Consider the following 18,524-nt stretch of genomic DNA (forward strand, 5'->3'; position numbering starts at 1 on the left):
GCACCAGTATTGTATATTATGCCTGCTGTTGAGAATGTTTTGTTGCAAATAGATACTTGGGCATGAGTGAAGTTAGTGTGATTACAATTATTTTAAGTGGAATCTGCATTTTATCTTAAACGCATTGATATTACATATTGGGCATGTTAATCTATTTGTATGTTTGAAAGATTGTCTAAATTGAAAAATGAGCATAATATGTCATGATGTGTATTTTGAAGAAGATATTGAGATGGAATTGCAACACAATTTGGTATAGATGCATACACAAATCGTTCATTAGACACATGATCTTTAGAAACATGCTTGCAGAGACTTCATGCATGTTTCCAAAAGTAGGAAATATGTAGGATTTCATTTGTAGGGATGCATTTTTTCTCTAGTACTTCTAGTAAGTAGATTAGGAATGTATGTAGATCCATCTGTGTGTTTATGGTGAGTTTAACAATTCTGTCGTATCCCTGAGACACTGTAGATAGTTTGAGGATTGTTAGTGTCCTTTCTATGCAAGGTGAGGGTTTGTAAACACAGCTGTTCTGAGCCATGTAAGTAAATATTGACCACAATTGGTTACAATTGTAATATAATATAAGATTGATTGCTACATTTGCATAGCAATTTACTACAGTTTTTTTTCCTACTTTACTTGGATTATATTGAGATCTGCTATAGTTTCTGTTTGCCTACTTGTCTTTTTAAAGGTTTTCTCTTTTGAGGTATAGGATACAGATGTGGAGTGTGCAGAGTGCATAGTCAGTTGTATTCTAGGATACAAGGAATGTCAGTGTTGACTTTGCATAAAAGTTCACTAATAATAGACCAATGAATGTACAAAGAAGTGAAAGTGCTACACGACTCATATCTCTTTGAAGACTGTGCTACCAATGTATGCAAGTGTGTGTTTGAGGGTTAGACCTTGTGATTTGTGAATGCTAACAGCATATGCAAGAAACAGAGATAATTGATCTCTCTGTACATAAACATCTTTAAGGAGAAGGAAACGATCTATGGTGCACAGATTTATTTCACTTTGATCAAGTTTCTCAAAATTAACGGTGACAAACTAGATATTGTTTCATATGGATTTGTTTGAAAGCTAAAAACTGTTCCAATTGCTCCATTGACTTAACCATGTTCCATTTCAAGTTTGCATTTTAGTATCACTCTGCAGCTTAGGCAGAGCTTAATGTTTTTTCCAATCCAGCTCTGTTTGCACTTTATTTTTCTAGGTTATTTAGTTGTGATGTTGCTTGTTAACACATTGGGAGTGTCATGCCATGCATGTATAGTTTATCTGTTCAGCTAATATGGACTACGGGTTGCATCTCTTTTTTCAGCATTGTTTCATTAAATTGGTCACAATTTGCAGGGGTTGTCATTAAACATATGCATGGTTTATTTTGTTGTGTAAATGTTTCCATTATATCAGGGGCAGATATGTTTTTCCATACAGCTCATTTATTAATTTACTTTTCTAGGATGCCATTGCATTTTCAGCAATCATTGCAATTCTAATGATTTTGTTTTTAAAGTGATCATTTGTTGGATATGCAGACTGATGCATGTTGTGTGAAAGTTCTCTGTAGCAAAAATGACACAGATTGCCACTGCCTATGCTGCAGAGTGTATTACTGCATTTGATGTAACCCAATGTTTTAAATATGGATTGTCCTTTCACTGGTGTTAACTGTTGGAGGTCTCCAAAGACAATTACATGTTTTTCTTCAAACAGTTCATTGTATCCAGTTTTTAGGACTTCCTACATTATTAGATGAATTAAAGCAATCATTAGGTTAGAAACCATGTTTACTTCATCTACTAGGAGGACATTCATTTGTCATGCTACAATGATATACTTTTGGCTTAGCATGTTTTTATAGAAAGAAATTGTATAGTTTCCAGTTGATGTACTATGTGATTTGTTTATGTTGGAAATACATTCTTTAAGAGCTAAGGGGCCCCCAGCAAAGGGCAGGTCTTGAAGAACCAGTTCCAGTCTGTGTTTGCCTGTGTTCACCTAGTAGGCCTGCTTCAGTCAACCAGCTGTGACAGATAAGGTAAGTATGGATTGGCTAGGCAGTATACCAATTACTCTACTCCAGTAATGTCCCAAACTCTTATTATGTACTATAACAGAGCCCTCCTATGTTAGTCAGTTAGTAATTAATGTCACCTTAATGGCTGTCTTTCAAATGTAGGTGTTTTGCCGATTTCTGCTATTGTCTCAAATGTAGGTGGTTTGCCCATTACTGTTATGTCTCAAATGCAGGTGCTTTTCATAATGCTGCTGTGTTTCAGATTTTGGTGTTTTGCCCATTGCTGCTGTTCTCAAATGTAGGTGTTTCTCCCTTTAATGCTGTGTTTCAAATGTAAGTATTCCTCCCCTTACAGTTATATCTCAAATTTAGGTATTTCTCCCACTGCTGCTGTTGTATCAAATATAGGGTTTTTTCCCACTGCTGCAGTGTTTCAATTTCTAGGCATTTCTCCCATTACTGTAGTGTCTCAAATCTAGGTTCTTTCCTAATGCTGCTGTATTTCAAAATGTTGTGTTTCTCCTTTTACTGCTGTGTTTCAAGTGTAGGTGTTTCTCCTCTGACTGTCTCAAATTTAGGTGTTTAGCACCAGTTTGCTACGTCTCAAATGTATGTGTTTCTGCCTTTACTGCCGTGTTTCAAATTTAGTTGTTTGTCCCCTTTCTGATGTTGTCTCAAATGTAGGTGTTTCGCCCACTACTGCTATGACTGAAATATAGGTGATTCTCACATTACTGCTGTGTCTCTAATCTACTCCATAATTACTGAACTGCAAGGACAAATTCCTCCCAGGCTCCAAATCGAGCCCTAAAGCCTCTTTGCAGCCACTATCTCGGCCTCCATTGAAACCCACAAGGGGCTCCCTATCCAAAATGGCCACCGGCACCTTCTCGGTGCCCACCTGACCCCACCAGCGAGCGATTTCATCAGCCAGCCCTTGGCTATCTAGGCCAATCACGTGCCGGCAGGCGAGCCGGCTCCCCCACCTAAGGATCCTCACACAAGGATCCATACCTGCCTGGAGCCTGCCCTGCAGTAAGCACAGGTCCCTGGAGGTGCAGGAGCACCCACCACTGCTGGAGCAGTGGAGCAGCAGTCCTGATGTCTTCACCCTGACAGAGGTAGGCACTCTGCCTCACTTCCCACGACCTGAAAGTATTTTCTACCGAATTTCGGAGTGTGCTTGATTGCACTACATAATTACTGAACTGCAAGGACAAATTCCTCCCAGGCTCCAAATCGAGCCCTAAAGCCTCTTTGTAGCCACTATCTCGGCCTCCATTGGAACCCACAAGGGGCTCCCTATCCAAAGTGGCCCCCTGCACCTTCTCGGTGCCCACCTAACTCCAGCGAGCAATTTCATTGGCCAGCCCTTGGCTATCTAGGCCAATCACGCGCCGGCAGGCGAGCCGGCTCCCCCACCTAAGGATCCTCACACAAGGATCCATACCTGCCTGGAGCCTGCCCGGAGCACGCCGGAGCCCGAGCCACAGACCCTGTGCCTTGCTGGTAAGACTCCCTTGACATTGTACGCACCTGTATCTGATAAAGACTACACTCTCCCCTTGTGTTATCAGACACAGTGACTCACTTCGATCATACAAGATTGTTAGTAGCATGGCTACCACCTTGTAAACTAACTTGTGATTAAGATCGCCTTGCCTGTAATGCCCTTTCTGTGCCCACACATATGACACACAGATATTTGTCGTTTATTCTCTGCTATACCCTGCAGTCACAGCTCGCCCAGCACCATTGTACTGCCACTGCTGCCACTACTGTGATAACTATGCATATAATATACTTCTAATGAAGGTCACAAAAGTAAATGTGTGTAATGTATAAAAGCTAAAGTATGCATTTCAGTAATATCATGTTCTACAACAAATTATATTTTATTTTCTTCATGAAGAAACACAGATGTTGCTTTGTTACCATGTACACTACTTCCAGGCAACAAATAATCCACTAGTTGCCACAAGTACTGAGACTACTACTACTACTACTACTACTACTACTACACCCAATATCCAAAATTCCCATTGTGGCTGTGTCATGGCATGCACATTCTCCAAACTACATCATTTCTAAATGCAAACTAAGCATAATTTTCTGGCCATGGCCAGTGGCCACATTATTGTGGACCTTAAACCCAAAGTAATCATACTATTGTATTCATGGCCACTGGCCAGGTTGTTTGTGGCACGGCTTGGCATTTGGCAATGTTCCAAACAATCTGGCCACTGACCATGACCACAACAATAATTACTTTTACTACTACTACTACTACGATACCCACACTCCATGCTGCCATCCCAGCCAATTTTCCCAAACGCCATTCCCATTACAATTTCCGCTGTAACACCCACTACTGCTACTGTTTTCACACTCCAATAGTAATAATCTGCTTGTGAGCAGTGGTCACATAGTTAAAACTACATACCTATTAAATCCAAAGTAAGCATATTATTCATAACATAGCCAGTGGCTAGATTGTTCAAATCATTAAACTCAAAGTTAGCATACTATTGTGACAGGCCATGCACCAAATAATCTGGCCACTGGCCATGACCACAAGAATATGTACTGGGGCTACCACTACTATACCCACACTCCAAAAGTAGTATTCTGCCTCTAGCCAGGGTTCACATTGTTCAAACTACCTATTAGTCCAAAGGAAAAAATACTATTCTCACCATAGTCATTGGCCAGATTGTTAGAGGCCTTAAACCCCAAGGAATCATACTCTGGTAACCATGCCCAAAACAATGTGGCTATAGCAACAGTCAAATGTATTAGTCCCATCACAAGAGTATTGCACCCAAATGAATCATTGTTGTAGCATACAAAATAGCACCAGCATTCTCAATGGATGTCAGTCGAACATGGACAGCAAACATTACAGCACGCACAACAGTCTACAACCTTTTTTTAAACACAATTAAACATACATTTTCCACTTCCTTTTCTCCCCACCTTCCCACTCTTTCATCCTCAAAACAACCATAAATTAATTTTTCCGAGCTTTTTTATACTGTGATGTCAGCAGACTATTGGTGCAGTTCATGAATCCAACAGGGTGTCATTTTCAAAACCTTTGACGGTCCTCACTTTGTTGAATTGACTTATCATATACTGTGTGTGATGTCCGCAAACCAGCCCATTTCTGATTGGTTCACTGGTGTCTGCGGACACTGAATCAGGAAACGAGTCTGCAAATCAGATGAAGATATCACTATGTTTTTTTGACCTATAATTTGTGCATTTTTAGGACACCTATTTAATAGATTTACACCAAATTTACAATAGCAAACTTTTGGGGTCAGGCTTATGCTCCTCATGTAAGTTTGGTGCACATTCGTCCAGCAGTTTGTGCTGTAGTAGTGAGCAAAATGTCTTTCCATTCAAGTCTATCTGGATTTCAAAAGTTTTGGGAACACCCTAGATGTTTAATGGAACTGCCCCAAGCTTTGCAAAAGAAGTCACGTCTAGACCTCTTTTGCAAATTTCCTCAAATTGGTCAAACAGCTCAAAGTTATACGCCACCAAAAAACTGTTCTTAATATGGGAAGTGCAATTTAACCATGCCTGCAGGGTTGCTACAGCAGACTCTGTAATATCTGAAAAAACAAATACCTGCTTTGGAAAAATGCATGTTAGATTTAATGAATCAGAAGGTTGTAGTTGATGATATCTGCAATGACATCTGCTCAGCCGTTGTACCTTAAATTTCTAAAAAGCATGCAGCTCAGAATATGATTATTAAAATATGCAATTCTTGTTGTGTTGCAGAGGGGATAAAGAAAGACTAAAAGTGGTGCGAAATGGGGGAGCTGGTTCTGATTTGGTGAAAGTCCCTGTTCTAAGAGCAGTGTAAACATTGCTGCTGAAACAAAAGAAACATTCAAGCTGTGAACCATCTTTGACTATCCCTCATGAAAGAAGCTAGAGACTAGGATCAGGGAATCTTTTGGAGTATATTGGCAAAGGGGGACGATAGCACCATGATCAATGATGTCTCCTCTTTGCCTATGTCCATGGACTTTCTAGAGTTACTCCGGAAGCTGAATAACCTACACACTCACCTAATGTGTACATGCTTACGGCATCATGTGGCACCACTCCTGTTTTCAAGTTATGAGTGCTTTTAAAAACTTGAAATCATGATTTATGTGATACTAGGTAATTTGCTTTTGCATTACTTCCCAATGTGGTGCCCCATTGTACAGACTCTTTTAATGCTATACCCTACACTGGTTCACCTCTGAAGATCTGGCTTGTACCGAAATACTACCAATCCACAAAAAAGGGTTTTACAGGTTCTCCAGGAAACTATCAACCTATTTCTCTGATAGATTGCATGGCAAATGTTCATGGGACTATGTTAATCACATGACTAGAGAAGTGAGCAAAAGAAAATATTTTTGTGCTCAAGGGTGTTGATGTTTCTGTTTGATGTAGTACCACTAGCAAGTATTGTGGTAAAATGGCAACAGACAGGTCTGTCAAATTTCATGTTATGCAATGTAGGTCTAGAAACAAGTGTTCACATTCTGGGGTGTCTTATCACAATCTATATATATATATTAAATGCTTAGGTATGTTTCCAAACTCAGCTGATGCAATTTATCAGTGTTTGGTTGCCATCCCCTGTCCAAATAGCAAAGTGCACCCACTTCAACAATAGCAATCATTTCAACAAACAGAATGAGCACAGATCTACGCGGTAACCTTCACCTTCGCCTATTGTTAATATTTGGAAGTTACTTCTCTTCACACAAGGCACGACAGTTCCAGTGTCAATGAACACTTAATTATTGGTTCAGTATTTTAGTCTCTAAAGAGTGAAATGCTGTAGGATGAATGCATCTGCAAGAGCTAAAACTGAAAGTAGGTGCTGTAATAATACTACCACGCATTCTTATGCCATCACAGGGTCTATGCACTAGAACAAGGTTGACAATTACGTATCTCCAAGACACATCATAGAGGCCTGTGTGATTGATTGAACTTAGATACTGTTCTTATATTGCGCATACCTATCATTCCATCTGATACATTTAGCCTTTTCAATGACCATTTATAAATCACAGGGTCCTACGCCACCTTTCTAGAAGAGATCAGTGGTAATTATGATATTTAGGAAGGGGGACAGAAGTGACACTGTGAATTACTAACCAATATTGACCTTTAAGATAAGCTAGAATGTCTTATGTTATGCCAGGAACAGCTAGTCATACGAAAATGGTCTTGTTCATCTTATTGTCAGCCAAACAAGTCCTATGTTCTTCTGAGGCATTAATATGCTTCAGAATGCAGGTGATCAGGTCATGATAAATTCAGTGTCCAAATATATTGACTGTGCCTGGCAGCTGCATAAACAACATTTGAATTTAATGAGATACCTTTTTATTATTCAGATACACATTTTGTAAAACTTTAACATAATTTGTAAGTTTTGCTGTCATTGTAAGATGTATTGTTGTTGATGCTGTGCTTTTTAGGATATGTACTTGTATTATGCTTTTGTCGTTTTATATCTATGATATTCACAGTTTGAAGATTATCAATCAGTTTTCTAGTTAAGAAATAAAACATGGGTGCAGAATCACTGTCTGAAGTGTTATACTACAACTTTGAATATTGCAGTATTCAGTTTATGTTAGTTATCATTGCACTGTCAGCGCTGGGAAGTGTTCTCTGTTATACAAATCACTCACAGCACAGAAAAACTTATCATGCCATGCACTCTGCACAGAACATGTTATATATTTGTCAAGCAATCACATTTCGATTGGCTTTAAACATATTGAGAAAACACTGCTGCATTTCACAAAAAAATGTCAAAATATCCTACTTGGAATGATGGCTCCTTGATGGACTTACCCTCCCCAATCCCTACCACTTCCGAGACTTAGCATGGCAATAATTTCAGTGTGCCTTTCTGATTTCATTTGGGAAATCTTTATACTCACTTTGAAATATTTGTTAAGGTGCTGTGCTTGAAAAGTACCTCATGAGTTTTCAAAGAACTCCTACTCATCCTCTCCTTCATCTTGGAAAGTAAATCTGCTCCAGGTATAATTTCCTCAGGGTAGGGCCCAATTCCCTGGTTAATGTCCAGGTTCATGTCTCTTGCATTTTGAACAGATGATATCCCTTCTTTGTAGCTTTTGAGTACAGAGTCAACAAGATACACATTTCTATTGTTTTTCTGTTGTTATAAGGGGCACTATTTCTGTGGTTATATCACACTTTTTGATTAGTAAATTGTTCCATTGATTTGCTTCATAGGCTAGCAGTCCTATAGATTACACCCCCCAACCTTTATTGGTCAATTATAATTTCTCTACTGTGGAAAGAAAACAGTGTGAGCTCATCTGTTCTTAACACTTTAGAATGAAAAATCATTTATATTCCATATTTCATTGAAGCAACATTCCACATTGATGAAGCATGGATTTCAGTGATCCTCCAGCGTAGAAGGATGTCTCGATCTGCCGTTTAAATGTGTAGCAAAATAATAACTTTAGGAATGATTGAAAACATAGGCAATTTGAATTTTGTTTCATGTGATAGATGAATGTTCCACAACCTAACACATTCATCTGTTTGTTTCTAAGTGATTGTGTTGTGGATTTATATTCACATTTTAATAAATGCATTAATAGTATTGATTCACATAGCCTGTTATATTTCTGGACATCTTTAAATTTAAGGGAGATGAAAACAAAAGTGTTATAGCTCTCTGTCATCAATAATCAACAAATTCATGGTAAAGTAATTCACACTTTTATCACATATATTTGCAATAGTTATCTTCAAAATTCCAAATCAGGCATCATACAATATATCTTAAACATAGATTATCAGTACAAAACAGACATTAAATGTCAAAATAACATGTATGGCAATATTGTGGTGAGAAATCATATGGCAAAGTTGTTCATGAATATTCTTCTTCAACTCCCAATTGGTTCATCCAGTTAGGTAATCCAATTTTTTTCACAACACGTGTTTTGACTGGTGGTCTTTATCATGGCTGCGGGTTCATGCTTTTTTATATTGACGATGTATTTATTTTCTTGGATAAGGTATAATATTAATTTTTTTATGAGTGAATAACAGTCCGTAGAGTTCTGTGAGGTTACCATTTGGGTATCATTTGGCGATGCATACATTACCTCTTGTCGGGGTGATTATCCCGGGGTCGGCTGAGCCGTCCGCGGACCTCCGGGTTGGGAGGCCCCAACTCCTCCCGTGTTCCCCAAAAATGAGTATGAGACACACACAAGAAGCAAGGCGGTTCTGCTGTTTTATTAAAACAACGGCAGGGATGGGTGTAGGATCGTACGCGTCCGTCCAAACTCTCAAAATTCGTGGGGCTCGCAGGCCCTTTTTACCTCAGTATGACGCCCTACTTGCGTCACCTGGGAAAGTTAGCGAAAAACCTATTGCCACTCCGGATTGGTTCCTCGAGTGGTAGGGTTAGTATAGCATACATATAGAGAGCGATATTAGTGGTTGAGGATGAGTCAGGTGGTATACTTGGGTTGTCCCTTCTATTAGATAGTTGAAAATTGTTACAAAAAGACCCCTAATGATTGGCTAATATTATGGCGTCAGTGATGAGTGTCCCCATATTCTTATTGGTCCTCCCGCGAGCCCCCCAGTCTGGGACCATCGTTGTTCCCAGCTCGCAGTGTACCTGTCACTAGCAACAATGTGTAATGTGTTTGTGCAGACAATGTGCGGATTTGCTCATAGGCTTCAGAGCAGGCCATTCCCATTGCTGTAGGTGTCCATCTGGTCATTTCATTGTTGAAACCTGTGTCCCAGACGTGGGACCCAGGCGATTTCTTCCTCGTGGGTCTGGCACCTTGTCAGGTTGGCTTGGTCACGTGTGGAGAGACCGTGGCTGGGCGGAATTCTGCACATTTAAAGTTGTATTTTGCTTCTGTGTGCTTGGCTTTGCTTACAGGTGTGACCTTGGCGCCGGTTGGTAGCATACGAGTTGCAACATCGCCCCCTTGGCTGTGAGCTCTCGCTGGGCTCATTCTGCGGGATCAGCCCTTATACTCTCGCTCATTCAGTGTTCATGGCGGTTCTTGCTTGCGGCCTACTTGGGCCTAGTTCATGGGTGGGGTTGTGTGATGCACGGCACCTGTGTTGCGGTATGACATGGCTCCATAGGCAGTATTACGTCTTCGTTATATTCTCATCACGATGCAAGGGGTGGGAGAAGCGTCAGCAAGTGTATACGCGAGTGCTTTATGCGTCTTGCGTTTCTGCATTACGGAAAAACCTATGTGAAAAATAACAAAGATGTGCGTCAGTGGGTGTATCCGTCACCTACGTCATAGCACTGAATATATTCTTCATGTGGGTTGGTGCGTGAGAGACCAGTGTGCATGGTGGCACGTGTGTTCTTGGCAGTTGGCTAGGTCGTCATGGCATCTCTAACGATGTGGGTGTTTGTTTTTGAGATCTTAGTCGAGTTCATCCATGCCGCCGGTGTCGGCTTGAGTAGGGCAGGCTGGTGGGCATATCCTTATGTTCTTGAACCAGGGTATTTGGTCGTGTAGTAGATAGACAAATTCATCTCGTGGTGGGTGTCTGGGCCGCGATCCTCTCGGCCATGGTCGCGAGGAGATTGGGGGGAGCTTTTTCTCCCATTCTCCCACTTCACTCTACTGGCATTCACATGGAAATCCAGGAACTAGCAGCTGAACATAGCCAGGGGGCATCTCATCCTTCCTTAATAGGCATGTATAAGGGAGAATATGACTCTCTGGAAATCAAGCTTCTATGTGGCACAGACCCATTACCAACACCTCACCCCTGATAAACTGACACATTTTGTGGAATATTCAGAGAAACAATAGAGGTACCTACTAATATATATAATGCCAATTGATACCTACAAGGTAACCATACAGAACTTTATGGACTGTCATTGACTCACTGGAAATTGACCATTATAAGAGGAAAAATATATTGTCAACATAATGAATCATGAACCCATTGTTGAAGAAGAATGGCAAAACATTGGGTTACTTAATTGCAAGCTCTTTTCAAAACTATGAGATACAAACACAAAATGACTGATTGTCAATGTTGAAAGCCCCTCTGGGACATTTTAAATTGCTTTCCAAAGTATAGCCATTTCTTATGTAGAAACTGTGTGGGAGTGAGGGGCCGTTTGGGCTGCCCGCCATGCATTCAGTACAGTTTGGAACATGTTTCTCCCAATGGTGGGGGACACCTCCATCACCCTTATGTTAATATCAGCCTTATACTGGCATTGGCGTAGATGGGGCTGTTGTGTGGGACATGTGGCTTCCATTTTGTGCACCCTGGACTCCATCTTTTTGAACTAGGCCTCACTGCGATAATATGAAAAAGCTTCTCTCCTCAGCACCACGCACACCACGCACAGGGCCCCCACCCTTTCTTACTGTGTCTGAAAGTTTTGCAGTCCCATTCTCACGTTCGAGCCGGAGGCAAATGCAACAAAAACAAATGTAACATCTTGCTCTTCCTCTGAGATCATTGTCCCATGTGTGAACCGGCCTGAGCCAGGCCTTGTAGCTCATAAATCTCCACAAACCTGCCCGTGCCCCTCACCCTCGCTATTGGAAAATGACTGCCAGTGTAACCCTGTGTCCCTGCAAGGTATTCTCTTGATGTACCAGATATGTGACCCTGCCATGAAGCCCACCCCAACATGCCCTTAGCTAAAATCAGACCTCTGTCACAGTGTATTGTCTCCCACCACTAACAAACATCAACTTCCCATCCACCCAGCCTCTTTGATGAGTCCAGACCCACCCCGCAATCAATGTTATCATACAGGTCAAGACCCTTAACCTGGTACCCCATATAAGTCCCAATAAGTAATGGTGAGATTACACAAATTCAATTTATAGGTTTATAATGATTTGCTCAAAGGAGTTGTAATGACTATTATTTAGTGCATGTTTTATTGTAGTGTATTATGAAAGCTTAGTTAGCGCCCACCCTGCCTCACAGTGACCTGACCCTCACCCCGCCCGGACATAGGCAGATGGACTTTGTGACGCTCACCCTCCCGTCAACCGAACAAGCAATCCGGAAGGAACAACACCTACAGCAACTTATGTTATCCAGTCCTGTGTCCATGTAGTCGCTTATATGATGATGTCATTGGTGACAATTTCTGCCTTCATAAACTGATGTAATTGTAATGTTTGCCAGTGCGCTCTCGGGCAGCAGAGTTCTCTGGATGCCAATTATTGATTAAAAAAAACACTAACTCTCACAACCTGTTCTCTTAGTCTCATTCCCTGTTGGTGTGTGTCTATTTATTCGTTTTGCACATGCTAAAACGGGGATGGGCCTTTACATTTGGTGAACCACCGCAATGTGATTTGGGACAGGTGCCCTGAGGCCCCGTCCGTGCGGGGAGATCTGGGACGCCCCCCAGCAAAACCATCGCCTCCGCGGTTGACCAGCCCGTGCGCACAACAAGGGGGTCCAAGGGTTCCAGTTTACTGAATACCCAACAAAAATACTGCCACAGATTGGTTGGGGTGCGACCAGATTATGGATGGACCATGAACGGTGGCTCTCGGACCACCCGACTGAACACGTGAGTACCAGTTGCAAAAGTTTCAGAGGGATAAAAGCAGGGTTGGGAGAAAGGGAACAGATAACGGAGTCGTCAAGACAAAAATTAGGGCAAAGTCAGGGTCAGTGTGAATGTTACTGAGGCTTTTTCTTATCTATCCTTTAAATGGCCATTAGGTTTTTGTCGAGAAAAAAAAGAAGTAAAAGAGTTACAAGGGATCCTAGCCCAAAGGGGGTAGAAGGCGGTGCCACGTAGCATTGTCTTGTCCAGTGCAGGTAACTAAGTGAAGATAATGAGAAAACAGTAGGAGTCTCATATATTTAGTAGGCTTGGAGTAGTAATTTAGAATATTCTTTTTCTGTGTGAGCAGAACTCTTGGTGAGGTAGATTGAGGGGGGATTAGAGGTGGGGAGTACATGAGAAAGCAAGGTTGAGGGGAATCAATTGAAACAATTAAAAAGGGGAACAAAACGGAGGTAGTTCATGTTATGTGTTTTTGTGTTTTTATGTTCATGTATGACAGTGTTACATGTTGGTCTGTTAAATAAGTACCCATGTATCTGTGAATCGAAAAAGAATTAAGGTTGATCAGGAAATTCAGTGATGAAATGTGTGAATAATATGATAAACATGTTGAATAGTGGCAAATAATGAATACCTTTTGAAATATTGTGTGGTTCCAGCGAGGTGGTGTAAGTAAAAAGGTTCTTGAAATATTGCTGGCACCAAAGGTTAAACAAGGTTGAATAAGAATTGTCACAAGATAGAGATTGCTGGCTGATTGATTGTGTATTTATCCCCAGAAAGTGAAGTGACCAAAAATAAGCGTACAAATACGCTATCATGGGAGGGACAACACCATTAGCACACATTTGTCAACATCTCCCTTTGTACAGTGAGAAAATAGAAAAGTATCACGATCAGTGGGTGGTGGAAATAAAAGGAGACAGAGTAAAGCCTATGTGGCCAGAGGGAGGGTCCTTCGACAAGAGGGTATTGGATCTAGTATCCACACACTTGCTCACGAAATACAGGGGAAATCTATTGCAGAACAGAAGTGAAGTGCAAGATTTGTGGCGAATGTTTGAGGAAGTAGCACCGACAGGCGAGGTAAATAAGGACGCGATAGTTGAGAGAGAAAAGGTGCTGGAAGGAGGAGATGGGGCTATGGGGAAGAATGCACGACAACCACAACAGAGAATGACACTACCAAAATATACCCATTGTTGACAAGGCCTGCAGTGGGGTACAGTGAGCCCCTATATGTGCCAACATGCACCGCACCAACGACCCCAGCAGTGGCGTCTGTGGGTTACCCATGGGACGGGGTGGACAAAACGAGCAAAATTATAATGAACCCCAAATGCAACAAAGACAACAGCCCCTACAACTACCACAACAGAGGGGTAAACAACAACAAATGGCAAGACAGTAGGAAATGTGAACAATAACATTTTTGCAACATCTGCTAATGGCACACCTGCACCTTTTTGTAGTGCAGCGTTGGTGGGAGATAACATTTTCTCAGTTCCAGGAACAGAGACATATTCAGATTAGGACAGCCCACAGAAAGCACTTGCATGTCCAGTGACAACCACTACCCTACGTGCAGAAGATGAACCATCTTTATGGTAGACTCGGGCGGAAAAATCATGCCTTATGGAGGGCTGGTACCCGCTCTCGGGAGGAAATTTGGAAACGCAAGGGTTCTCTGGGGCTATTTTAAAAGTTCCTTACACAAAAGATCTTGATATGACGGTGGGGGTAAAAAAAGTACGCGCATCTCTACTGTACCACGAAGACGCACCAATACATTTGCTGGGAAGAGACCTCTTGAGTAAATTAAACATGACAATCTCCTTTACTGAATGGAGGATAGTTTGTTCAACCCCAGGGGTGTGCCCTGTACGGACGATGCTGATGATCAGCACAATGACAAATGAAGTTGCGGTAAGAGGGGTGCCCATTGACATGGATATGTTCATTTATGGTATCAAGGTGTTAGCACAAGTGGTGCCAGAGATAACAAGGAAAGAATGGAGGTACCCTCAGATTTTGTCTTCCTCCCAATTGTAAATACAGACATTGTGCCAGGAACAATTTTGTCTATTGACCTAGATGGGGTGCAGGTCTCGAGCAAACGCATTGCAGTAATAGGACTGGACACACATGGGTGTGAGTGGAGAACAGTGTTGTGCATATACCCAAACATAATGTTGTGCAATTTAACAGATGAAGAATTGTTTACTGACAGTAAAAGTGACAGGGAAATAATAATGGCGATAAGTATACCTTGTGATATCATGATCCAGCATAGGGAAATACACAACCCTCTTATGGCTAGTTTTAACGTGCCACCCACCATATTTGAGAATGACATGGAAAAGGTGTTGCCAGAAATATGGACCACAGGCTCCCATGATGTAGGGCCACTACACGAAGTCACACCAATCAAAATAAAATTAAAACCAGGAGCCATATTGCTCAGAGTAAAACAGTAGCCACTTTCCAGGGAGGCAGAGGAAGGAATACAAGAAACAATAAACGCCCTATTGCAACAAGGGATAATAGTGCCATCCAATGTGCCATGTAACACAGCGATTTGTCCAATTAAAAAAGCAAAGGGCGAGGCTTGGAGGATGATCCAGGACTTACGCCCACTTAATGACGTCATTCAGAAAGAATTCCCCTTAGTTCCTAATCCTGCATCAATACTGTGTAACATACCTAAAGATGCCATATGTTTCACAGTAATGGATCTGAAAAATGCCTTCTTCTCTATTCTAATTGACCCAAACTCCCAGTACCTCACAGCGTTCATGCTAGGGGGGAGCAGATATGAACATTGCAGACTATCGCAGGGATATTGTGAAAGCACCTGCATTTTTAATAGGATTTTGCATGAAGATCTCAGAAACATTGATGCAGAAAGCACAAAAATACAATACGTGCAAGATTTACTTATCTGCAGCAAGAGTGAAGAACAGTGCAGAGCCAATTCAATAACATTGTTGATTTTGTTAGCCACAAAAGGGTACAAAGTGGACAAAGGCAAACTGCAATATTGCCTAGTGAAAGTGCTTTAGTTAGAACAGCTAATTTCAAAGGATGGTAAAAGGATATTACCCGACAGGACAGCGGCTATATGCCATATGATCATTCCAAAAACAGTAAAAGTCATGCAGAAGTTTCTCGGCATCTGTAATTACTGCCGTGCCTGGATACTTCATTACGCAGCATACACACACCTACTGCTACAAGCACTGAAGGAAGCGCAAAATAATAACATCCCAATAAAATGGACAAATGAGATGATGACACAGTATTTCAAATTACAAGATCTCATTGCACATGCACCAGTTCTCGCGAATCCAGGCTGTGACAGGGAATTCTACTTATTTTCACACTGCAATGGTACTATAATGACTGCAGTGCTGCACAGAAAACATCACTAGGCCACAAGCCATTGGCCTATTACAGTGGTACAGTGGATTCAGTAATGCAAGGTTGCTTCGCATGCGAACAAGCTCTCGCTGCAGCGGCCTTCGCAATAGAAAAAAGTGCCACCATCGTGATAGGATGTTCAGTGACCCTATATGCAGAACACTCACCCTTTGCTATTCTAGAGAGATCAAAATCAACATTAACGACACAAAGGGCAACAGCCTACGAAATAATAATCTCCAGTCCAAATGTCCATGTGGTCAGGTGTAAGACAGTAAACCCAGCTACATTCATTACTGAACCATGCACTATAGGATATATGCAGGAACACGATTGTGCTACATACAAGGGAGAAGAGGATGATATTCCCTAAGTGAGTGAAATGCATTGCATGTAGGAGGGATAAATATACTTCATAGACGGCTCAGCATAAATAGACAGTGAGACTGGGGAAAACACGTGGGAGTGCCGATTGGGAGAATGGAGGAAGAAGGATATGAAATAATTGTACAAAAGTGCCTCCCCTCTCATTACTCTGCACAGGCAGCAGAATTGACTGCACTAATTGAAGTGTTGCGTACTGCTAAAGGATGGGCAGTATTGATATATTCAGATTTGGTGTACGCCACAACAACAGTACACTCAGGGCTGTCACGATGACGAGGGGAGGGTTCCGGAGGACGGATTGGTCACCAGTACAATATGCTGCATTACTAAATGAGCTGATAGATGCATTAGCAGGACCATCAGTAGTGGCAGTGGTGAAATGCCAAGTCTACACCAATCACACGGATGCATTCTCATTGGGAAACGCGGCAGCAGGCGCAGCAGCGATAGACGCTGTGTATTTCAATGTCCCACCAGTGATTGAATGTATTATCAAAACGCTGAGTACAGACACATTAGAAGAGGAATACAGTCATACACTCTTATCCCAAATAATAGAACTTCAAAGGCACGCACCGATAGAAGAGCAAGAATTGTAGGCCAAGAGAGGGCGCAAACAGTCAACAACAGATTTAATATGGAGACAGGAACTAACAGGGAAAGTGGTGATGCCAGTGGAGTTGCTGGGAGTAGCGTTCCAACAGCTACACTTTCTGACACATGTAACTAAGCAACATATAGCAGCAGACATACAGCAACATTGGTTCATACCGAACCTACAGGAACATTTGTCAAAATTCACAATAGAATGTACCATCTGTTAGACATACAGTTCAGGAATGACATTGATAACACTACGAGGACAATTGCTGCATCCCGTAGGCCTGTTTAGAGAGCTCCATATTGATTACGCGGATATGGGAGAAAGGTGTAATGGAGCAAGATACCTAATTGTGATAGTTTGCCCTTTTCAAGGTGGGTAGAAGCTGGACCATGCACCTACCCAGATGCAAAGTGTGCCGCAAAGTTCTTGGTGCGGGAGGTGTTCTCACGGTGGGGCATATGTGATGTTATAAGATCAGATAATGGCACACACTTTGTGAATGACCACTTGAAGGAAGTAATGACAATACCGGGGGTCAAGCACAAACTGTGTTCGATTTATCACCCTATGGCTAAAGGGGTGGTGGAAAAAAATCAATGGCGTACTCAAAAGTAAGTTATCAAAGTTGTGCAACATGCTGAAATAGAACTGGGTGTATTGCTTGCCCCTTGCACTGTTCCAACTCAGAACACAGCCAAGTAAAGACCATCATTTGAGCCCGCACGAAATAGTGATGGGTAAGCGCATTCACACGCTTCTCTCCCCAGTACAAACAGCTTCAGATGTGCACAGAGCTGCCACCGTGCTGGGGGAAGAATTCAAGGAATACCTTACTCAGTTAACATGCTCAGTGCGTAGTATAGCACGACAAGTTGCACCACGCTTTACTAAGAATGCTGCCACAGACACTGCAATGCCAGCCAAAGAAGTCCAAAAGGTCAATTATTGCCAGGAGAAAATGTGTATGTGCTAATTTTTGTTCGGAGGTGGAACTCTCCAAGATTTCATTGCCCGTATGAGGTCATTTACTGCACACCTACCACTGTAAAGGTTAAGGGATTGGATTATGGATGCATCTGTCAGATGTGAGAAGAGCACGTGATAGTGCAATCCCTCAATGCAAGCAAGCAAACAGCAATGAAGTTGCTAGTGGGTAGCGAAATAACTACAAAAATAGTACAAAATAAAGAAAAGAAAGAATTGAAATGCATTAAGTAAGAAAGCAGTTATAAATCTCTCTCTCTCTCTCTCTCTTTCTCTCTCTCTCTCTTTTCTCTTTATCAGATTTCATGAAATGACAATCCACAGCCCGTATATAGAAATGATGCTCATTATTGAAAGAAAATGATGTTGATTACAAACAAATATAAAAGCAATTGTATGTACGAGAAATATAGAAAAATAGCATTAAGGTGTGCACGCCATAGAAAGTATTGGTTAGCAA

This window comes from Ambystoma mexicanum, chromosome 1q (assembly GCF_040938575.1).
Source record: "Ambystoma mexicanum isolate Mex_15411 chromosome 1q, UKY_AmexF1_1, whole genome shotgun sequence".
Classification (NCBI taxonomy): Eukaryota; Metazoa; Chordata; class Amphibia; order Caudata; family Ambystomatidae; genus Ambystoma; species Ambystoma mexicanum.